This window comes from Hyperoodon ampullatus (assembly GCF_949752795.1).
Source record: "Hyperoodon ampullatus genome assembly, chromosome: 11".
Taxonomy (NCBI): domain Eukaryota; kingdom Metazoa; phylum Chordata; class Mammalia; order Artiodactyla; family Ziphiidae; genus Hyperoodon; species Hyperoodon ampullatus.
The window spans coordinates 3,817,942-3,836,274 of record NC_136924.1 but is presented as its reverse complement, the minus strand read 5'-3'; positions in this window follow the sequence as shown (position 1 = coordinate 3,836,274).

The following is an 18,333-nucleotide window of genomic DNA, read 5'->3' as shown; positions in this document are numbered from 1 at the left end:
TAAACCTTTTATCATTTTTATGACTCTCTTATCCATAACAATATGTTTTGTCTAAAAGTCTACTTTAATATAACTACAGAAACTTGAACTTTCTTTTGGTTAGTATTTTCCTGGTATGTCTTTTTAAATTCTTTTAATTCTTTTACTTTTCTTTCACTTTCAACCTTTCTTAGTCCCTATGTTTCAGGTGTGTTTCTTATAAACATGCAAATGGATTTTGCATTTTTATATCTAACAACCTCTGTCTTTTGGCTGATAAGTTCAGATGATTTACGTCTGAACTTGTTCCTATCATCTTGCTCTTTCTCTTTACTGTACTTTTTTATGCTTTTTTATTCTTTCTTTGAGCAAATTGTGGGTTTGCTCTCATTTAAAAAATAATTTTTACAGTGAAATACAAATAACATAAATTTGCCATTTTAATCATTTTTAAGTGTACAATTTAGTGGCATTAGTTACATTCACAATGTTGTGCGACCATCACCACTATTTCCAAAACTTTTTCATCACCCCAAACAAACTCTGTAACAATTAGACAATAATTCCCTTATTCTTCCCGTCCCCCAGCCCCTGGTAACTTTAATCTACAGCTGTCTCTATGAATTTGCCTATTCTTGATATTTCACATAAGTACACTCATGCAGTCTTTGTCCTTTTGTGTCTGGCTTATTTCATGTAGCATAAAATTGTCAAAATTCATCCATGTTGTAGCATGCATTGTAACTTCATTCCTTTTTATGTCCGAATAATATTCTATTGTATGTACATACCATAATTTGCTTATCCATTCACCTGCTGATGAACAGTTGAGTTGTTTCCATCTTTTCTATATTCTGAATAACTGTGCAGTAAAAATGGGTATGCAAATATCTGCTCAAGTCCCTGCTTTCAACTATTTTGGGTATATACCTAGGAGTGGAATTGTGGTTTGCTTTCTTATTTGATTTTTTCCTTCTACTGGCTGAAGATTACAGACTCTGTGTCTACTCTTTACTGATTATCTTTTAAATAATATTGGGTTAGCCAAAAAGTTCATTCAGGTTTTTCCATAAGACATTATGGAAAAACCCAAACGATCTTTTTGGCCAACCCAATATCTTGCATTCATAATAACTAACAGTCTATAGTTAATATTTTAACCCCCTCCAAACAATACAAGGAGTTTAGAAACTTAACTCTGATATCCTCCCTCTTGGCCTACATATATTTGTTGTCTAGAATTAGGTTTGTCTTCTTTTTAACCCCATAAATTATTTATTATCATCATTATAATTATTATTACTGGTATGCTGATATGATACAAGTTAAATAACACCACTGAAAGAGTATAAGTAGAGTAAGACTTAAAAAATAAACAGGAGAAGGAAAAATAAAATCTCGATTTAAAAAAAATTGGAAAAGTATCCAGATATTTTTAGCCACTAATAAAAAAACTAATTAATTAATTAAAATTCTCAAAAAAAAATCAACACTGTGCAGAGCAAACAAAACTCCAGGGTAGCAAATTTCTGCCCAAGTTTAAAAATCTGTGATGTTAAGGTGACATCGCCACTATGTCTAACTCTGGTTTGCTGATATTTACAAACTGATAGAATATATCATTTATCTTGACTGTACAAATGCGTTCTGAACTAAGTACCTAATTTCCTTCCTCAATGCTTTATCTGTGGCTTAACAGGTCAGTATGGTTCAATTGTTTATTCGGTCAGCATATAATCCTTGAGTGCCTGGTACATGGCAGCACAGTTCCAGGCATGAGTAACAAAGCACTGAATCCACAGATGAAACTCAATGCCTTCAGACATTATTAAACATTTCTCCAAAGACATACAAATAGCCAATAAGCACATGAAAAAATGCTCGATATCACTAATCATGAGGCAAATGCAAATCAAAACCACAAGGAGATTCTTCCTCACACCCATTAAGATGGCTACTATAAAGCAAAACAAAACAAAAAAAGCAGAAGATAACAAATGTTGGCAAGGATGTTGGGAAATTGGAATCCCGTGCATTGCTTGGAATGTAAAATGCTGTAGTCACTGTGAAAAACAGTATGGACATTTCCCAAAAAGTTCAAAATAGAATTACCATGTGATCCAGCAATTCCACTTTTGGGTACATATTCAATTGAATTGAAATCAGGGTCTCTGTGGGATATTTGGGATATCAGGGATATATGTATACCCATATTCATAGAAGCATTATTCACAATAGCTAAAATGCAGAAGGCATTCAAGTGTCCATAGACAGATGACTGAATAAACAAAAGGTGATATATACATATAATGGAATATTATTCAGCCTTAAAAAAGAAGGAAATTTTGACATAGGCCACAACATGGATTAATCTGGAGGACATTATGCTACGTGAAATATGCCACTCACAAAAAGACAAATACTGTTTCATTCTAGTTATATGAGATACTTACAGTAGTCAAAATCACAGGGACAGCGGAGCGGCTGGGCCCGTGAGCCATGGCCGCTGAGCCTGCGCATCCAGAGCCTGTGCTCTGCAACGGGAGAGGCCACAACAGTGAGAGGCCCGCGTACCGCAAAAAAAAAAAATCACAGGGACAGAAAGTAGAATGGTGGTTGCTAGGAGATGAAGGAAGAGGGAAATGGGAAGCTATTGTCTAATGGGTATGGAGTTTCACTTTTGCAAGATGAAAAGAGTTCTGGATGTGGATGGTGCTGATGGCTGCATAAAAATATGAATGTTTTTAATACCACTGAATGTCATACATAAAAATGGTTAAGACAGTAAATTTTATGTTGTGTATATTTTATCACAATAAAGAAATTTTTAAAAAATTATTTCAAGGAGTTTACATATAGTGAGAAAGAAAATGAACAAATACACAAAACATATGATGTGTCAAATCGTGGAATGTTCTAAAGAAAAACAAAACAAGGAAGGAGACAGGGAATGCTAGGGTGGCCTGCAGGTGGCTGCAGTAGTCAGGGAAGACTTCACCAAGGAGATGATGCTTGAGCACAGACCTTGTGTCGGAGAGGGCCAGCTGTCCACAAGCATTTGCACTCCCCTTCTTAGAGTAGAACTGTCGCTACGAGGTGGCCTCTGAGCCAGGATGACATTTCCCAAGCCCTCTCACATCTGGACATAGCCATGTAACTAATTCTCACAATGGAATTTGAGCAGATGCGCTTTCTCTTACCTCTAAGCTGGGGTTTTTATGAATCTGAAGTGGCTCCTCCACTGTCTCTTTCCCTTTCTGCCAGCTGAGGCAGAAGACTCTGAGGCTTTAGAACAGGGCTGTCCAAGAGAAATACAATGTGAGCCATACATGTAATTTTAAGTTTTCTAGTAGCCACACTAATACATGTATTATTACTTGGTGTAAAATATATATATATTATAGCTTTGTGTAGTGGCAGTACTGTAGTCGAGGAAGTTCATCCAAGATGTGATTATTGCTAGCAGAAATGGGTTAAATTCATTTCAATAATGCATTTTTGTGCCCAATATCTCCAAAATATATTCCAGTATACATTCAATATAAAGTATTCATGAATACTTTATATTCTTTTTTCAAAATCTAGTTATGTGTTTTGCACTTACAGCATATTTCCAGTACTGATGGCCACTTTTCAAGTACTCAGTAGCCACAGGTGGCACCACATTGGACACTGCAGGTTTAGAATATGCTGGAGCCAAGATGAAAAGAGGTGGGTCCCTGAATCTCCATGTGGAAGACACCCACCCACCAACAGGATATAATAACTTTTAGTGTTATATGAGAGAAAAATAAACTTCTTTTATGTTAATCTTCCAAAGTTTTGAGGTCCATTTGTTACAGAAACTGATTCCTTGAAGTGATGTCTTAAAAAAAACCCAAAAAACTAAAATATAGAGAATTGACTTAGCAATCAGGTAGAAGATGGCACAAAACAGACATTAGAAGCTGGAAATCAGAGACGCATGTAAAGTTAAACTATTATGTGTGCACACTTGTAAGACAAAACAAGTACCTAGTGATCCTGTAGCATTAGAATAAGTAGTTTGAAAGATCCAGAATGCCAAAAGACGCTGTATTGGTCTACTAGGGCTGTCATAATAAAATACCACAGACTGGGTGGCTTACATATCAGAAGTTTATTTTCTCACAGTTCTGGAGGCTGCAAGTCCAACATCAAGGTGCCAGCAGGGTTGGTTTCTGGTTAGTCCTCTCTCCTGGGCTTTCAGATGGCTGCCTTCTTGCTGTGTCTTCACATGGCCTTTTTTCTGTGCATATGCACTCCTGGTGTCTCTTCCTCTTCTTATAAGGACACCAGTCCTATTGGATTAGCATCCCACCATTATTACATTGTTTAACCTTAATTACCTCCGTAAAGGCCCTATCTCCAAAAACAGTCACATTGAAGATTAGGGCTTCAACATATGAATTTGAGGGGGTAAAATTCTGTCCAAAAAACATGCTGAATACTCCTCTCTGCACTGAACAAAGAGTTCAAGAAAGAAATGTGCTCAGGAAAGAACTGGCTAGCTTGCAAACAGAAATGGAACAGAATAAAGAAAATCTAGGAGGGGCTTCCCTGGTGGCGCAGTGGGTGAGAGTCCACCTGCCGATGCAGGGGACACGGGTTTGTGCCCCAGTCCGGCAGGATCCCACATGCCGCAGAGCAGCTGGGCCGGTGAGCCATGGCCGCTGAGCCTGCGTGTCTGGAGCCTGTGCTCTGCAACGGGAGAGGCCACAAGAGTGAGAGGCCCGCGTACCGCAAAAAAAAAAAAGAAAATCTAGGAATTAAGGTGGGTTTGAGGCCTTGCAGGCTTAGAAAGTTGACTGCTTCTAGACACCAAGCAGTAGGAGATAAGACCTGAAGTGTTTTGAGCAAAAGTACCCATTAAGTTGCTTTCGTTAAGCAGAGGTGTGCAAAGCTGAAACACAGATCATGGGAACTTATTCTCTTCTCATCAAGCCTATTGCTTCAAGGGGCCTCCAGTAGCCCCATTAAATTAAGGGAAGTATAGGGGAAAGAAAGGAAAGAAATAGAGCAGGTGTAAGAATCACTTCTAAGAAAGAACTTGGGATATGATTACTGCACATGGAACTAACTAGAAATCAAGGGAATAATGTTTCTGAAGAATAGTGGTCTGGGCCTTACAAAGCCTGTGACTGTAAAACTTCCTCCCCCAAGGACCTCAATATCTACCAGCAGGAAGCAGGCTGCAACAACTGTGCAAGCTCCAAGGAGGTCATATTCCTTAATGCTCATCTTAGGTATCACCAGAAAGGATAATGGACAAGACAGAACATCCCAGAGGCCAGAGCCAAGGACCACAGAGAACAGTGAACAAGCAAGTTCCGCCCACTGATCAGGAGCGTGGTCTAAGGAAGAATCTGCACCACGTTCAGGGCAGGGAGCCTTCACAGCACCTGCCCAGTCGCATTCCTCATTGTTATGGACCAGTTACCGCCAAGGATCTCCCAGTCTGCCCTTTCACAAATACAAGTTTCTGTTGTGGCTATCCTGTTCCTGGTCCATATTTTTTATATGAGGTTTGTTGGGAGTGGAAGGGAGAGGTGGCAGGCACTTTGTTTTTGAATTCATAGGTCTCTGGACCAAAGGAACACATTACCCAGAGTGCCTGGACTTTGTCATGGATGAGGCACCTGGGTGGTACTTTGGGTTGTTTCCTTTAGGGAGGAGGTCACACAGATATTTGGTGGCCAGAAGGCAGTCTGTGACAGAAATGACTAGCTGCCCCAGGAGTTCTTACTCCCTGTTCATAGCGTTAAATTTTTGCTAGGACATGCTACAGAGCCAGTGACTATGATCACAGCTCCCCCTTGAATCCAGCGTGGCCCTGTGACTAGTTGTTCTCTCAAGAGGATGTGAGTACAAGTGACGTATGCCATGTCCACTGTCTGATTTTCCTTCCACTAACAAGAAACAGAGGCCCTGGGGGCCTGGCCAAAGAGACTGTAGAGTCACAAAGAGAAGGAGCCTGGGTCCCAGAGTTGCCACTTACAGGAAAGCCACCTGCCATCCAGGTACACCATAATCAGCTGTTATAGGAGTGAGAGGTACACTTCTGCTTTGTTAAACGCACTGTAAATTTAAGGTTTCTTTGCTACAGAAGCGAACAGCACCCGAATTAATGCTCCTGAAAGAAGTGAAGGAGAGAGGTAAGCAGCTCTCTGGACAAACAGCATTCCAGGCTTCCGGGTAAGATGGCGGAAGAGTAAGACGCGGAGATCACCTTCCTCCCCACAGATACACCACAAATACAGCTACACGTGGAACAGCTCCTACAGAACACCTACTGAACGCTGGCAGAAGACCTCAGACCTCCCAAAAGGCAAGAAACTCCCCACGTACCTGGGTAGGGCAAAGCGGAGAGATTCCCGCACAGAGGAGCGGTGCCGAGCGGCACTCACCAGCCCGAGAGGCTTGTCTGCTCGCCCGCCGGGACGGGCGGCGCTGGAAGCTGAGGCTCGGGCTTCGGTCAGAGCGCAGGGAGAGGACTGGGGCTGGCGGCGAGAACTCAGCCTGAAGGGGGCTAATGTGCCACAGCTAGCCGGGAGGGAGTCCGGGAAAACTCTGGAGCTGCCGAAGAGGCAAGAGACTTTTTCTTCCCTCTTGGTTGCCTGGTGCGCGAGGAGAGGGGATTCAGAGCGCTGCTTAAAGGAGCTCCAGAGACGGGCGCGAGGCGCGGCTGAACGCGCGGAGCCCAGAGACGGGCGTGGGACGCTGGGGCTGCTGCTGCCGCCGCCAAGAAGCCTGTGTGCGAGCGCAGGTCACTGTCCACACCGCCCTTCCGGGAGCCTGTGCAGCCTGCCACTGCCGGGGTCCCGGGATCCAGGGGCAGCTTCCCTGGGAGAACGCACGGCGCACCTCGGGCTGGTGCAACGTCACGCCGGCCTCTGCCGCTGCAGGCTCGCCCCGCACTCCGTGCCCCTCCCTCCCGCCCGGCCTGAGTGAGCCAGAGTCCCCGAAGCGGCTGCTCCTTTAACCCTGTCCTGTCTGAGCGAAGAACAGACGCTCTCCGGCGACCTACACGCAGAGGCGGGGCAAAATCCAAAGCTGAGACCCAGGAGCTGTGCGAACAAAGAAGAGAAAGGGAAACCTCTCCCAGCAGCCTCAGAAGCAGCGGATTAAAGCTCCACAATCAACTTGATGTACCCTGCATCTGTGGAATACATGAATAGACAACAAATCATCCCAAATTGAGGAGCCAGGAGTCAGTGCTGTGCCTCTGAGGTGGGAGAGCCAACTTCAGGACACGGGTCCACAAGAGACCTCCCAGCTCCACATAATATCAAACGGCGAAAATCTTCCAGAGATCTCCAACTCAACACCAGCACCCAGCTTCACTCAACGACCAGCAAGCTACAGTGCTGGACACCCTATGCCAAACAACTAGCAAGACAGGAACACAACGCCACCCATTAGCAGAGAGGTGGCCTAAAATCATAAAAAGTCCGCAGACACCCCAAAACACACCACCACACGTGTACCTGCCCACCAGAAAGACAAGATCCAGCCTCATCCACCAGAACACAGGCATTAGTCCCCTCCACCAGGAAGCCTACACAGCCCACTAAAGCAACCTTAGCCACTGGGGACAGACACCAAAAACAACGGGAACTACGAACCTGCAGCCTGCAAAAAGGAGACCCCAAACACAGTAACATAAGCAAAATGAGAAGACAGAAAAACACACAGCAGGAGAAGGAGCAAGATAAAAACCCACCAGACCTAACAAATGAAGAGGTAATAGGCAGTCTATCTGAAAAAGAATTCAGAATAATAATGGTAAAGATGATCCAAGATTCTATTTCCAAGATCCAAAATCTTGGAAATAGAATAGACAAAATGCAAGAAACAGTTAACAAGGACCTAGAAGAACTAAAGATGAATCAAGCATCGATTAAAAACACAATAAATGAAATAAAAAATACTCTAGATGGGATCAATAGCAGAATAACTGAGGCAGAAGAACGGATAAGTGAGGTGGAAGATAAAATAGTGGAAATAACTGCTGCAGAGCAAAATGAAGAAAAAAGAATGAAAAGAACAGAGGACAGTCTCAGACACCTCTGGGACAACATTAAATGCACCAACATTCGAATTATAGGGGTTCCAGAAGAAGAAGAGAAGAAGAAAGGGACTGAGAAAATATTTGAAGAGATTATAGTTGAAAACTTCCCTAATATGGAAAAGGAAATAGTTAATCAAGTCCAGGAGGCACAGAGAGTCCCATACAGAATAAATCCAAGGAGAAATACGCCAAGACACATATTAATCAAACTGTCAAAAATTAAACACAAAGAAATCATATTAAAAGCAGCAAGGCAAAAACAACAAATAACACACAAGGGAATCCCCATCAGGATAACAGCTGATCTCTCAGCAGAAACTCTACAAGCCAGAAGGGAGTGGCAGGACATAATTAAAGTGATGAAGGAGAAAAACCTGCAACCAAGATTACTCTACCCAGCAAGGATCTCATTCAGATTTGATGGAGAAATTAAAACCTTTACAGACAAGCAAAAGCTGAGAGAGTTCAGCACCACCAAACCAGCTTTACAACAAATGCTAAAGGAACTTCTCTAGGCAAGAAACACAACAGAAGGAAAAGACCTACAATAACAAACCCAAAACAATTAAGAAAATGGGAATAGGAACATACATATCGATAATTACCTTAAATGTAAATGGACTAAATGCTCCCACCAAAAGACACAGAGTGGCTGAATGGATACAAAAACAAGACCCATATATATGCTGTCTACAAGAGACCCACTTCAGACCTAGAGACACATACAGACTGAAAGTAAGGGGATGGAAAAAGATATTCCATGCAAATGGAAACCAGAAGAAAGCTGGAGTAGCAATTCTCATATCAGACAAAATAGACTTTAAAATAAAGACTACTAGAAGAGACAAAGAAGGACACTACATAATGATCAAGGGATCGATCCAAGAAGAAGATATAACAATTGTAAATATTTATGCACCAAACATAGGAGCACCTCAATACATAAGGCAAATACTAACAGCCATAAAAGGAGAAATCGACAGTAACACAATCATAGTAGGGGACTTTAACACCCCACTTTCACCAATGGACAGATCATCCAAAATGAAAATAAATAAGGAAACACAAGCTTTAAATGATACATTAAACAAGATGGACTTAATTGATATTTATAGGACATTCCATCCAAAAACAACAGAATACACATTTTTCTCAAGTGCTCATGGAACATTCTCCAGGATAGATCATATCTTGGGTCACAAATCTTGCCTTGGTAAATTTAAGAAAATTGAAATTGTATCAAGTATCTTTTCCGACCACAATGCTATGAGACTAGATATCAATTACAGGAAAAGAGCTGTAAAAAATACAAACACATGGAGGCTAAACAATACACTACTTAATAACGAAGTGATCACTGAAGAAATCAAAGAGGAAATTTAAAAATACCTAGAAACAAATGACAATGGAGACAGGACGACCCAAAACCTATGGGATGCAGCAAAAGCAGTTCTAAGAGGGAAGTTTATAGCAATACAATCCCACCTTAAGAAACAGGAAACATCTCGAATAAACAACCTAACCTTGCACCTAAAGCAATTAGAGAAAGAAGAACAAAAACATCCCAAAGTTAGCAGAGGGAAAGAAATCATAAAAATCAGATCAGAAATAAATGAAAAAGAAATGAAGGAAACGATAGCAAAGATCAATAAAACTAGAAGCTGGTTCTTTGAGAAGATAAACAAAATTGATAAACCATTAGCCAGACTCATCAAGAAAAAAAGGGAGAAGACTCAAATCAATAGAATTAGAAATGAAAAAGGAGAAGTAACAACTGACACTGCAGAAATACAAAAGATCATGAGAGATTACTATAAGCAACTCTATGCCAATAAAATGGACAACCTGGAAGAAATGGACAAATTCTTAGAAATGCACAACCTGCCAAGACTGAATCAGGAAGAAATAGAAAATATGAACAGACCAATCACAAGCACTGAAATTGAAACTGTGATAAAAAATCTTCCAACAAACAAAAGCCCAGGACCAGATGGCTTCACAGGCGAATTCTATCAAGCATTTAGCGAAGAGCTGACACCTATCCTTCTCAAACTCTTCCAAAATATAGCAGAGGGAGGAACACTCCCAAACTCATTCTACGAGGCCACTATCACCTTGATACCAAAACCAGGCAAGGATGTCACAAAGAAAGAAAACTACAGGCCAATATCACTGATGAACATAGATGCAAAAATCCTCAACAAAATACTAGCAAACAGAATCCAACAGCACATTAAAAGGATCATACACCGTGATCAAGTGGGGTTTATTCCAGGAATGCAAGGATTCTTCAATATACGCAAATCAATCAACGTGATACACCATATTAACAAACTGAAGGAGAAAAACCATATGATCATCTCAATAGATGCAGAGAAAGCTTTCGACAAAATTCAACACCCATTTATGATAAAAATCCTGCAGAAAGTAGGCATAGAGGGAACTTTCCTCAACATAATAAAGGCCATATATGACAAACCCACAGCCAGCATCGTCCTCAATGGTGAAAAACTGAAACCATTTCCACTAAGATCAGGAACAAGACAAGGTTGCCCACTCTCACCACTCTTATTCAACATAGTTTTGGAAGTTTTAGCCACAGCAATCAGAGAAGAAAAGGAAATAAAAGGAATCCAAATCGGAAAAGAAGACGTAAAGCTGTCACTGTTTGCAGATGACATGATACTATACATAGAGAATCCTAAAGATGCTACCAGAAAACTACTAGAGCTAATCAATGAACTTGGTAAAGTTGCAGGATACAAAATTAATGCACAGAAATCTCTGGCATTCCTATATACTAATGAAGAAAAATCTGAAAGTGAAATCAAGGAAACACTCCCATTTACCATTGCAACAAAAAGAATAAAATATCTAGGAATAAACCTACCTAAGGAGACAAAAGACCTGTATGCAGAAAATTATAAGACACTGATGAAAGCAATTAAAGATGATACAAATAGATGGAGAGAAGTACCATGTTCTTGGATTGGAAGAATCAACATTGTGAAAATGACTCTACTACCCAAAGCAATCTACAGATTCAATGCAATCCCTATCAAACTACCACTGGCATTTTTCACAGACCTAGAACAAAAAATTTCACAATTTGTATGGAAACACAAAAGATCCCGAATAGCCAAAGCAATCTTGAGAACGAAAAATGGAGCTGGAGAAATCAGGCTCCCTGACTTCAGACTATACTACAAAGCTACAGTAATCAAGACAGTATGGTACTGGCACAAAAACAGAAAGATAGATCAATGGAACAGGATAGAAAGCCCAGAGATAAACCCACGGACATATGGTCACCTTATCTCTGATAAAGGAGGCAGGAATGTACAGTGGAGAAAGGACAGTCTCTTCAGTAAGTGGTGCTGGGAAAACTGGACAGGGACATGTAAAAGTATGAGATTAGATCACTCCCTAACACCATACACAAAAATAAGCTCAAAATGGATTAAAGACCTAAATGTAAGGCCAGACACTATCAGACTCTTAGAGGAAAACATAGGCAGAACACTCTATGACATAAATCACAGCAAGATCCTTTTTGACCCACCTCCTAGAGAAATGGAAATAAAGACAAAAATAAACACATGGGACCTAATGAAACTTAAAAGCTTTTGCACAGCAAAGGAAACCATAAACAAGACCAAAAGACAACCCTCAGAATGGGAGAAAATATTTGCAAATGAAGCAACTGACAAAGGATTAGTCTCCAAAATTTATAAGCAGCTCATGCAGCTCAATAACAAAAAAACAAACAACCCAATCCAAAAATGGGCAGAAGACCTAAATAGACATTTCTCCACCGAATATATACAGACTGCCAACAAACACATGAAAGGATGCTCAACATCTTTACTCATTAGAGAAATGCAAATCAAAACTACAATGAGATATCATCTCACACCAGTCAGAATGGCCATCATCAAAAAATCTGCAAACAATAAATGTTGGAGAGGGTGTGGAAAAAGGGGAACACTCTTGCACTGCTGGTGGGAATGTGAATTGGTACAGCCACTATGGAGAACGGTATGGAGGTTCCTTAAAAAACTACAAATAGAACTACCATATGACCCAGCAATCCCACTACTGGGCATATACCCTGAGAAAACCATAATTCAAAAAGAGACATGTACCAAAATGTTCATAGCAGCCCTATTTACAATAGCCCGGAGATGGAAACAACCTAAGTGTCCATCATCGGATGAATGGGTAAAGAAGATGTGGCACATATATACAATGGAATATTACTCAGCCATAAAAAGAAATGAAATTGAGCTATTTGTAATGAGGTGGATGGACCTAGAGTCTGTCATACAGAGTGAAGTAAGTCAGAAAGAGAAAGACAAATACTGTATGCTTACACATATATATGGAATTTAAGAAAAAAAATGTCATGAAGAACATAGGGGTAAGACAGGAATAAAGACACAGACCTACTAGAGAATGGACTTGAGGATATGGGGAGGGGGAAGGGTAAGCTGTGACAAAGTGAAAGAGCGGCATGGACATATATACATTACCAAACGTAAGGTAGATAGCTAGTGGGAAGCAGCCACATAGCACAGGGAGATCAGCTCGGTGACCGCCTGGAGGGGTGGGATAGGGAGGGTGGGAGGGAGATGCAAAAGGGAGGGGATATGGGAACATATGTATATGTATAACTGATTAAATTTGTTATAAAGCAAAAAAAAAAAAAAAAAAAAGAGCATTTCAGGCAGAGGGAACAGTCAATACAGAGCCCTCAGGCAACAGAGTAAGTGTGTCCAGGGATCAGCAAGGAGGAGAGTGTGGCCAAAGCCAAGCAAACAAGGGGAAAAGCTGAAGATGATAAGATCAGAGGTGTAAAAAGAGGTCAAGTCCTTAAGACCTTGTTGGCCATTGTAAGGACTTTGGCTTTTACTTTGAATTAGTTGGGGAGCCATTGAAGTGTCTGGAGAATGAGAACATGACCTTTTAAGTTGGACCACCATAGCTGGTGCTTAGGGATAAATTACAGAGGGACAACAAATAGAGAGATCTATTAAAACAATCCAGGGAAAAAAAAAAAAAAAAAAAAAAACAATCCAGGGAGGAGGTGAAGGTGGCTTGGAATCAGGAGGTGGTGGTGGAGGCAGGGAGCTGTGTTTGGATTCTGGGTATGTCTTTAAGGTAGTGCCAAAGGCTCCTTGTCGGAAATTCAGGCATAAATGCTATCTATGCTTCTGGTTGGCTCACGTCAGACTACTATATATGCATCGAGAGCAGAAATTGGCTCCCAGCAGCTCATAAAGTACTTGGTGTCCTCTGTAGTGAAAAGGGCTCTGCCAATGCAGAACAGCATTATTGTTTCATTACAGGTATTAATAATTAATGTGTAGGGACTTCCCTGATGGCGCAGTGGTTAAGAATCCGCCTGCCAATGCAGGGGACACGGGTTCAAGCCCTGGTCCGGGAAGATCCCACATGCCACAGAGCCACAAAGCCCAAGAGCCACAACTACTGAGCCTGCGCTCTAGAGCCTGCGTGCCACAACTACTGAAGCCTGCGTGCCCAGAGCCCATGCTCTGCAACAATAGAAGCCACCGCAATGAGAAGCCCACGCACCGCAACGAAGAGTAGCCCCCGGGCCTCCCTGGTGGCGCAGTGGTTGAGAGTCCGCCTGCCGATGCAGGGGATACGGGTTCGTGCCCCGGTCTGGGAGGATCCCATATGCCGCGGAGCGGCTGGGCCCGTGAGCCGTGGCTGCTGGGCCTGCGCGTCCGGAGCCTGTGCTCCGCAACGGGAGAGGCCACAGCAGTGAGAGGCCCGCGTACCACAAAAAAAAAAAAAAAAAAAAAAAAAAAGAGTAGCCCCCGCTCGCCACAACTAGAGAAAGCCCGCACACAGCAACCAAGACCCAACACAGCCAAAAATAAATAAAATAAATAAATAAACTTATTTAAAAATAAATAATTGATGTGTAAAAAGTAAACAAAACTAACTGAAGGTCTTATGAATGCTTTCTGAGCTACCCAGCGCATAACAACCTTTCACTGAGATTTAATACTATTAAAATATATTCATCCACAGTGCCGTCATTAATATTAACCCTGAAACTGCCATTAGCCTGAGAGACAAGATTGCTCTGGGTTCTTTCAAACAGCCAACTGTGACTGTTCTAAAACAAACAAAAATGGCAGGCTACCACTTTAAATAGGAAAACGATCAAGATGTCAGTTTTATAGCCATGAAAGTCGGTGAAGCTTGACTCACAGACTGCATGGAGGGTTAACCTCTCTTACTTCTAATTGCATATGTAACAAGAGAATTATTAGATAATGGTGAGAGCAAAATTAATTTCTTACTATTGTACAAATTTTAACCCATCTCTTGCTTTTCCTTTTAAAACTTTAGTCCTATCGTTACAACATGTGGTATTCCTCTCTGGCAATATTGTCTGCTTTCCTCTCTTTATAATATGTTCTCAGTTATGCCTCAGCTGAGTTTGTAATTTTTAGCTAGTTTAGAAGAGTCACTGAAAAAAAAAAGGAATCCAGTTACATAACTGTATTGTTCTCCAAGTAGCAACTTTGCCTTGTTTAGGCTGACACTGACTAAGGTGGAAACTTCTTGAAATCTGTAATTATTTTTTAAAAATCACAAGATTACAAAAGGTTTAGGAAAAGAGCAAACACAAAGTACCCTGAGGATACTCTAGCATCATGTCACTGTAATTGCAAACATCAATAAAATATTTAACCATGAGACAAGAAATCAGTAAAATGGAAAAATCAATTCCAGAGTAAATTTCAGCAAGCTTAAGACAATAATAAAAGTGGCCACATGGGAACATAATTAAACAATAAGAAATCCAGTAAACTGGGTGTTGGAAACAGGAAGAAGTCTTCCTTGAGTCAAAAGGATAGGCAGAATTTAACATCATCAGCTAAAAGCATGTTGAAAACTGAAACAAAGAGGAATTAGACACATACACACTCACAAAGGATATTAGACCAGTTTAGTAAAGAGGTGTAAGGCCTAAGAGGGGAGAAATAAATGCAACAAAATATTAGACATTATGTGCAAAAAGCAAAACACATAAGGAATAAGAAAATATTCTTGGGACTTCACTGGCAGTCCAGTGGTTAAGACTTCACCTTCCAGTGCCTGGGGTGTGGGTTCCATCCCTGGTCAGGAAGCTAAGATCCCACATGCCTTGGGGCCAAAAAACCAAAACATAAAACAGAAGCAGGGGCTTCCCTGGTGGCACAGTGGGTGAGAGTCCGCCTGCCGATGCAGGGGACACGGGTTCGTGCCCTGGTCCCGGAAGATCCCACATGCCACGGAGCGGCTGGGCCCGTGAGCCATGGCCACTGAGCCTGTGTGTCTGGAGCCTGTGCTCCGCAACGGGAGAGGCCACAACAGTGAGAGGCCCACGTACCGCGAAAAAAAAAAAAACAAAAAAACCCCAGAAGCAGTATTGTAACCAATTCAATAAAGACTTTAAAAATGGTCCACGTCAAAAATAAAAAAACAAAAACAAAAACAAAAAAACTTTAAAAAAAATTCTCACTTTACTTAAACTACATAAAGCATAAGATAAAGGAAACTATGCTGTCTTACAAATAAGGACTTACAACTTTAAAAAATAACATTAAACAAAAGAAATAATGTTTTGGCACTCCTTTGCACAAAACACAATCACTTTTTTTTTTTTTTTTTTTTTTTTTTTGTGGTACGCGGGCCTCTCACTGTTGTGGCCTCTCCCGTTGCGGAGCACAGGCTCCGGACGTGCAGGCTCAGCAGCCATGGCTCACGGGCCCAGCCGCTCCGCGGCATATGGGATCCTCCCAGACCGGGGCACGAACCCGTATCCCCTGCATCGGCAGGCGGACTCTCAACCACTGCACCACCAGGGAGGCCCCACAATCACTTTTGATGGGACTTTTATAACAGACAACATGTGGAGAGGGGAGAAAGAGAACTTAATTAAAGTAATTATGGCATCATTAAAATGTAGACCAAAAGACTATGTCCTAATTTGCAAGGCCTTACAGGTCCCTGTGCTAGATGGTATCATTCTTTATAGTAGGTGCAGCCAACTATAAGAACAAGTCTCTGTTGTACCATCATGGACATGGCAGTTTATTGGATAGGCATGCTGTATCTAGAGATTTTATTCACTGCAGATTTTATTCATATCTTAAATCTTTGACAAGAATAATAATCCAGGGATCCCAAACAATTCCATTAAGTTGGTCAATCAAGCCTCCATTTTCTCACACTCCTTTCTGAATCTTTCTCCTTTTCTCAGGAGATTCTTTCTCGTCCTACCCCACTAGGAACATAGTCACCTCCATTCAAGCTTTCCTCCTGCTCCCAATGTTACCTGATTCCACTTCCATCTGCCCCACTCAACTATGCCTGCCCTGAGCTCTCTCTCCGTGTAGGTCCTATTGTCTACAGACACGTTGATAAACTTATCTAAGTATAACGAGGACATTAATACACATCCACGAATTGGTCCTCTTAGTTTGCAACTAGAGGAGGAGAGAGGAGCATTTGGGGGAATAATTCAACCAAGGAGACCAAAATTTGGTCCAATTACAATGTCTCAACCATGGGGAGTGGGGAGGAGTTATGAGTATAACACAGTGCCTACCACCCAGATGTGGTCCCCAGCCTGAATGCTTAGGAATAAGGATAATAAGCGAAAAACAACCACCAAGAGGGATTGTTCTCTGACTGCCTATGTCAGCACAGAAAGGAACTGACCTGATAGGACTTTGCTGGGGGGTGAGAGGACGGTGCAGATGGGGGCCAAGGCCATCTCCCATACTCTCTGGCAGCAGCACCAGCGAAGAGCCAGATCTGGCTTCACTTGATGGCGGCGGCAGCAGCAGCTGGCGCCCTTGGCAGAGGACACAGTGGCATCACAGAGCATCCCTGACTTTCTGAGTGACAACAGCTTCATCGGCAGGAGTAGCCAGGCTACATGGAGATATCTGATGTCATGCATCCCCAGTAGGGGTAGAAAGAAACCAACATATTGCAGTGGAGGCCTTGGGTATCAGGGAGGTTGAAGGGACTTGTTTCAGAGTATGTGTGACTGGGGGCGCCCAGAATTCACGGGAGAGGCAGGAGTGAGTCTCTGAACAAGGCTAGAAGGTCCAGTGTTTTATAGAAGGTATTACAGAGAAACAATGTTTTGTACTTTAAGGTTAACCCAATTTTCACCCCCAGGTGTGGTCTGAGGATAAATGTCTTAACATGCTACATGGATGATGTTGGTTAAGTGACTACTCTTTCCAGGAACAGTCTGCATTTTAAGAGGGACTTCTTGGAGACAATACCTTAACCTTTGCATATCAACACTTCCCCCAACTGTTTAGTGAACTTGTGGGCTAATGTATCTCCATTTGAGCTCAATACGCTACTTGTCCAGTTTTTCCAAGGCTGAAGGCCCCTGTATATGATGAGATGGCTCTAGGTTAGGAAAAGATAATATTTGAAGTATTTAAAGTTATGTTTCCAGTCCCTGAGCCCCTAACCCCAAACTCTTCTTTCCACTTCACAGTGAAAACATTTTCATTTGGTCCTACAAAGCATTATAATGAAAAAATGCTATTAAAATAATGCTCTTAGGAAGGTATAAAAAGTTACCTGCAGCCATTTAATTCTAAGCTTAGAAAAATAAAGACGACAAATGTCAGTCTTCGGCCTGATGTTTTTTAACATTCTCATTATTAATGTATGTATGTACATAATGTAACATGATTAGTAGAGATGTGTCCAGTTTCACCAAATATGGAAATTAAAAAGTGCCTTCAGCATTCTTACACATCCACACTACGTGATTAGGCGCCCACAGCAAATAGTTTTAAGAGGATATCCTAAGTGTCCAATAAACACTTAGAATGACAGAAATGGAAGGTTCTTCAAAGGTCCTCCAAATCAGACAAACCATTTTAAAGAAAAAAACTGAGGCCTAGGTAGGCAATACCTTTTGTTCCACGGCCAAGCTTGATCTAGAACCTATGTCTCTCCACTACTCAAAGTGAATTCCTTCCCTTCTAGATAAGGCTCTGGAGATTAACGGGATGCCTGCCCCCCATTTTATCCAGAATCTCGGTTCCAGGGCAGTGGTCAATCTCCATTTTTACCCTCCAAACATTGAGGTCTCTCCAAACAACCGCGCCCAAACCTGCAGCATAAATGTAGCATCATGTAAAGGGGTGTCCCACTATACACTCTCCATTATCACATTATTCCCAGAAACACCCAGCCCAGCTCAA